The sequence below is a fragment of the Cyanistes caeruleus genome, chromosome 23 (genome assembly GCF_971803275.1).
Source record: "Cyanistes caeruleus chromosome 23, bCyaCae1.hap1.1, whole genome shotgun sequence".
Taxonomy (NCBI): Eukaryota; Metazoa; Chordata; class Aves; order Passeriformes; family Paridae; genus Cyanistes; species Cyanistes caeruleus.
Window position 1 is genome coordinate 4,808,126 of NC_141723.1, and position 6,921 is coordinate 4,815,046.

The following is a 6,921-nucleotide window of genomic DNA, read 5'->3' on the forward strand; positions in this document are numbered from 1 at the left end:
GGACCTGCAGGATGGAGAACGGGCTCCAGCACAGCATCCCCAGGGCTGGCCGCAGTGCAGTGCCAGTGCATTTCCCCCTTCCCCAAAGCGTGGAAAAACCAGGAGGATTATACCAGTGTAATGCACCAGGGATGGACCCAGGGATGGTCCAGACATCCACCTTCCCACCAAAAGCACGGAATTGTGATAACACCCCCCGGCCCCGCTCAGCTCCCGGCACCCGCTCCGATCCCAAGGTGGAGAGGGACTGAGCTGCCGTGTTCTGGAGGGATTTTCCAGCACGCCCGGGTTTTTGGGGCCCCTGACACCCGTGTGTGGGCCACGGAGGACACCTAGTGGCTGGCAGCCCGTGCGGGGTGTCCTGCCCCACAGCACCTCCTCTGCTGGGCACAGCTCCCCAGCCTCTCCCTCTGCATCCTCTCCATGCTCAGCTCCCCTCTCCATGTCCTTTCTCCATCTCCACTTTCCATCCCCAGCTCTCCTCTCCATGTCCTTTTTTTGCTCTCCACCTCCTCCATTCCATCTCCATCTCCCCTTTCTGTCCTCATCTTCCCTCTCCATGCCCTTCCTCCATCTCCATTTCTCCTCTCCATCCTCATCTCCCATCTCCATCTCCATCTCTGTCTCCACGTCCCCTCTCCATCCCCCATCTCACCCAGAAACCCCAGATCCTGGGAAATCCACCACGCAGGGATAATGCCTGTCCTTGTTCCACGCCTGAAAGGGGAAGTGGAAGGGCTCAGCACCTGTGGCCCCAGCGGGATCCAGGGTGGGGGATCCCTGGGGTGGGAATAGGGGTGCAGACAGTCAGCAAGGAGGGGTGAGCACCTCCCGTGTGCTCCCAGGCTGGGGTGGGCAGGACAAGGGGAGCTGGGATGGGTAGAGAATGCTGGAGGAGCCTGGCAGAGGCAGGGAAGGAGGGATTTGGGTGGTCAGCAGGGCTGCACAACCAGCCTGGGGGAGCTGGGTGGATGCTCAGAGGGTCCTGCTCTAGGAAATAAAACACTAAAAGTGTCCTGGGTGGGAAATCTCCACTGGTGATGCTGCATGGGCAGGATGTGAGCACTGAGGGCAGGAAAATCCGAGCTCCAGAGCCTCGGGGAGGAGATGTGAGCCCTTTCCAGCGCTGCCCAGCACCTCTGTGTCCCCCTGCCAGGGACACCTCCCCAGGGAGCCCCGAGAGCGCGGGGAGCCCTGGAATGTGGGGCCAGGCCATTCCCTGCTGCAGGAGGGAGCTGCAGCTTCCTCTCCCAACCTTCTCCACGCCTTGGCTCTCCGGCCTGGGTGCCAGCCAGCCCTGGGATGCCACACCAGGCTGCGCTGGGACTTGATGGAGCCTCCAACTCGAATGCAATTAATGTAATAAAGCGGGGCAGGAGAGCAGGCCGGGCTCCCTGCCGTGCCCCAGCTCCAGGTGTGCCGTGCCCGTGCACAGCAAGCAGCATCCCTTCCCCGCTCCCTGGCGTTCCTGGGAATCTCCCCCGTGATTTTCCCCTCTTTCACAACCATCCCACCTACGGGGAGGTTGGGTGCTGCTGGAGGAGCAGGCTCTGCACCATGGGGAGGCAGGAATGCAGGAGTTCCTGGGCCCTCTGGGCACTTCCCAAAGCTCCCGTGCAGCTGCACAGGGGCTCTGCAGCCTCAGGGGCCACCCTGGTGACAGGGTGACAGGGATGGACAGGATGTGATGGACAGGATGGGATGGACAAGATGGGATGGACAGGGATGGACAGGCGGAGATGGACAGGATGGGATGGACAGGCTGGGATGCAGTGGGTGGTCACTGCTGTGCCACTCAGAACTTCATTGTCTGCCCTGACTCCAAGTCAGATCCTCCTGGGGATGTTCCTTGAGCTGGAGAACAGAGGTTTGTTTAGCTGGGTGGGAAGAGCTTTTTCTGCCCCCAGAGCAGGTTAGGAGCAAGGCAAAGAGGCCTCAGAGCGTTGATGGGATGGTGGAGGCTGTTTGGGGTGCAGGAACTGTCCAGGATGGAGCCCCTGGAGAGAGGCAGGAGCAGGATGAGAGGTGCAGCCCCTGCCATGCCACGGTGGGGCTGGGAGCAGACACAAACAGGTGCTGAGGAAGGCCCATGAGCTCAGTGCCACTGACGTCAGAGCTGCCGTGCTCAGCCCATCCCCAGCTCCTTTCCAAGGCAAACATCAGACATTTTCCATCCAGCTCTGCTTCCAAATCTCACTCCCATTCCTGCAAGCCAGGGCTGGTGTCCACATGCTCCTGCTGAATTACAGGTCCCTTCCCAAGCCTGCACCACGGAGCAGCCCTGGCAGGAGCAGATAAGGGAGCTGGGAAGAGCAGCTGTGTCAAGGACTACCTGATCCCATTTCCATCTAAATTCCAGCCACCAAAACCCCCGCTCTGTGCTGCAGCCTGGACAAAAGCAGCCTCGCTGGCCTGGCTGATCCTGCTGGTTTTTCCTGGAAAAGGGGATGGAATGACACACACACACACACAGAGCTGTTTCCCAGGCAGCTGCCACCACCCTAAAGCCAGAGGGTGGGATTGGGCTGCAGAGGGATAATGCTGACCCAGGACTGCAAGCCCAGACAAAGCAGCTTGGTGCTGCTGAGTAAGAGTGATGGATGCAAAACCCTCCCCGAGGTCTGGTCCTGACCCTCCACCTGCACGGCTCCTGCCACGTTATCCTGAATTTATTGCCATGAGTAAGGCAGCTTCAGGCCCCAGGTTCATGCTCTTATCTAGATTTTATATTTATATTTGTATTTATCTCCCAGAATTGCTCTGATTTTTTTCAATCCTTTTCCCAGTGTTTTCCCCTCTTCCTGCTGTCTCCCCCTTTGCCCCTGTCCTTTATTTCTCTTGCTGTCCTGTTTTTTCCTTCTGTATTTACAGTGGGAAGGCAGAGGGGAGTAAATCAGGAGCCACACGTGCAGGCACACACATGGGCTGGATATTTGTCTTGCTCAGTCACAGGGTGAATAAGTGTCCCTGTTCCAACATGTTTTCCCGTTTCACTTCCCAGGGGCTTTTCAGAGCGAGAATTCCTCTGCACAGCCACACGCCAGGGCTGAGCTCATTCTCCTCTGCTGTGCGTGGTGGCCTCGCTCCTCAGGATTTTCCCCTCCTTTTCCTGATTTCCAGGAACCCAAAGCCCACCCAAAGCCTCCCTGCAGGGCAGCTGGAGCTGAGCAGGCTGCAAAGCAGTGCCAAAGCCACTGGTGGAGGTTTCTGTGCCGGGCAGGAGCCACGGGAGCGGGATTTTCTCTGCTGGGGTTCTCCCACATCCGTGGGATTGCTCAGCCCTGCCGATGCCTCCTGTCCCCCTGAGCCTTCTCAGGAGTCAGATCCCACTGGAGAAGAGGGATTCCTTCTCCAAGAGGTGAAGGAACGTTTGGGGGACACCACATGTGCTCTGAGCAATGACACACTGGCCAAAACCGCAGAGCTGATCCCAAAATCCACGACTTTGCTGACATCCCCAGCTCCTCACCAGCACAGGGAGGGGAGGAGGCACTGCCCCTTCCTCATCCTCAGCTGCCCTCTGTCCCTGCCACCGTGCCAGGCTGTGCAGTGACCCTGGCTGGCTCAGGACAGAGCCACAGCTTCTGTCCCCAGGGCAGGGCTCTGCTCTCTTGCTGGACCACGGCCTGCAGGGATGCTTGGCTTGGGATTGCCAAATCTGCAGGATTTCATAGGAGACTCTGGTAACATCTGGCTGCCCTTTTCCCTCTTTCCCTGCCTTTTTCTGCTGCTCCTTCTCCTGCTGTTTCCCCACGTTCTCTCCAGGCTGGGCTCTGTGAGTCACAAATCCCATCAGCTCCTCTCTCTCTTGCAGCTTGCTTTGTTCCCAAAGATCCCAGGGCACTTCAAACAGGCTGGAGCAGAATCTCCATCTCCGAGTTGGAACGGGGAGCCATCCATGACATGCCAGCTCCAGAGTCACTGAGCCTGACAAACCACCCCAGGCCCACAAAGCCAAAGCAGATGGCGAGAAACCTGCAGGGGTCCTTTTCCAGTCCAGCTGAGGAATGTCCCGTCCTGGTCCCAGATTTGGAGCTGGTGTTTCGGTGCTGAGCAGACACCTGAGAGGTGCAGCCAACTCCACCCAACCTCCCCCTCTCCACAGGGTCGATCTCCAATGAAAAGAGGGTGGGAAAGAAAACAAAAACTCAAAACCAATGACACAGACACCAAGTTAATCATCAAAGAGTGTGTGTGTGTGGGGGGATCCTTCCTGGCCTCAGCAGGCAACCAGCAGAAGCCTTGAAACGCAGCTTTAATTAATTAATTAGAAACAATATGAACATGGTGCAACAAGTCCTGTGAGCATGCAGGATCCTCTGCACAGTTGTGCAACATGTTGATGGCTGCACAATCCCAAATTCTGGGGTCCAAGGCTGCTCCAAAGCCTGGCCTCTGCTCCTGTGGTGCTCCCCTAATTCCCAGCCCGTGCTTTTAATGAGTAAATTCACCCTTTTTGATCTGACATTGGCCTTTAACTCAGCCTCCCCTCTGTCTGTCCTCTAATTTAATGCTGAGCTGTGGTTTTGCCCTTCAGCCTGCCCAGACTCAGCAGAAGGCCTGGGAAGGAAGGGGTTGTCCCCCAGGGCTGCACAAATCCTCTGTGCTGTCACTCCCCCGGCGCCTCGCCCGGTATCGCTCTTACACAACGGGGCTCTCGCGTCCTGCCTGCAACTTCTTCCAATAATTAACATTCCCCATGGTCCTGCTCATAGCCTGCAGGCCTGGTTTGAGCCCTGGAAGGGTGTTTGGCCTGTGTGGTACCCTGGAGGAGCTCCTTGGATGATCCCAGCACCCGAAAAGTCCAAGTCTTGCTGTAGGAAGCCAATTCCTGAGCAGGACTTGAGCAGAACTGAACCAAATTCATTCCCCAAATTACTGAGTCCTGCTGGTTCATCTTTCCTTCCCTTCATCCCCCAATGTAAGACACACAGCTGATGGTCAAATCACCACAAACATCTCAGCTTCAATTTATGCCCTATAAATCGAGCCTATCTCGTCTAAATTGAGTCCATCTCATCCAAACTGAGTCCATCTCACATCAGCTCTGCATGGGGAAGAGAAAGCTCCAGGGAAACCTCACTGTGGCTTCCCAGCATTAAGGAGGTTTATAAAATTGGGGAGAGGAACTTTTTAGATGGGTGATAACAACAGGACAGTGGTTTTACACTGAAAGGAGGCAGGGTTGGAACTGATGTTTGGAAGAGATTCTTTACTCAGAGGGTGGGCAGGCCCTGGCACAGGAGCTGGGGCTGCCCCTGGATCCCTGGAAGTGCTCAAGGCCAGGCTGGAACAAGCTGGGATAGGGGAAGGTGTCCCTGAAAATGAGAGTGAGATGGGATTTAAGGGGATTTGGGGTCCTTTCCGCCCCAAACCATGAAATCACAGCCCAGAGTCTCTGCAGAGCTGCCCTCTCTTCCAGGAGAGCCCCACTGACCCACCTGGATGTGCTGCTGCCTGAATCTGATCCCCGTGGGAGCAGCACGGAGCCCTGAACTCGTTCTGCCAGCTCTGCTGTCACCCTGGGAGCTGCTGCTTTCCTGCCCTGCCATTGCCCAATGTCCCCACACAGCTGCTGGCTTCAGCTCCCAGCGCTCCCGCAGCAGGAGCACCCCGGCTGCACCTCGGCCTCGCGCTTTCTGGGCCGGGGATTTATTTCAGGTAAAGGTGGAAGAAATGAGAAAGGGCTGGAAATATTCAGGATGTGCAGGGCACGGTGGATTAGTGGGCAGAGCACGGAGCAGGCAATTACCAGGCAGGTTCCCTGCTTGGCTCGGAGTTGTTGTGAGAAGCAGGGCCAGTGAATCATGGGCTGGTTGAGCTAATTGTCCCTGATTCCCCATGACTTCATCACTCGCTGCTGTTTGAAAACCTGCTCTGGAGCCTGCCTAAAGGAGTGCCCCGGGGTTGCCTTAACTGTTTCTGTTCTATTGGGTTTGAAGTAGACCCAGTTTCTTTCACTTTTTCATCCTGGGGAGGTTGGCTTTCCAATGCCAATCGTGTGCAGCGATACTGCGGAGTGGAAATGTTTTGGTGAGAGTGATAAAACACCCAAACTTTCTGGTACAGTGACAAAAGAAATGAAATTCTAAAGAGCAACAGCAGCATCATGAGGTATTCATAAAAAAAGAGCAAGGATTTAGAGGGTCACAACCATGAAGAAGGAAAGGATGCAAAAGGTGAAAAATAAGAGGATGCAAAAGATGTAAGAGGAAGCAAAAAAGGCTGCACAGTGATTTCAGGTGGAAAAAACTTTCATTTTGCTGAAAAATTTGCCAGGTCCCCAGTGCATGCCTCAGTTTCCCTAATTGCTACGTGGGGTTACCAGCCCAGACCTATTTTGCAAAGGTGTTGTCAGATTTAATTTGCGAACCTTTGAAAAGCTGTGCCGAGTCCTGGAGATGAAAGGGCCTCGCAGATGCCACCCGTGGGTGTGTGCTCTGAGTCACAGCCAGGGACCTGTGTGCTGGGACAGCACCCGCCAGGGGACTCCTCCTGTGCAGGAACCAGAGCAAAAATCCCAGGGGATGCTCCTACAAACATGAACTCATGCTGGAGGCAGCAGGAGCCACCTCTGGGAGGGGAAAAGATAAGGAGATGTCCAGGCTGGGCTGTGTTTTGGCTCTGAAATTGCCTGGAAAATGTGTGTGTGCACAAATTGGCACCTGGAGTATGAGGTCCCCAACACAAGGAGGACGTGGAAGTGTTGCAGCAGGTCCAGAGGGGCTGGAGACAGACTGAGAGTTGGGAATGTGCAGGCTGGAGAGGAGAAGGATGTGTGGAGAGCTCACAGCACCTCCCAGGATCTATCTGATGGGGCTCCAGGGAAGCTGGAGAGGGACTCTGGATCAGGAAGTGGAAGAGGGGAAATGGATTCAAACTGCAAGAGGGGAAGTTTGGGTTGGATGTTAGGAAGGGATT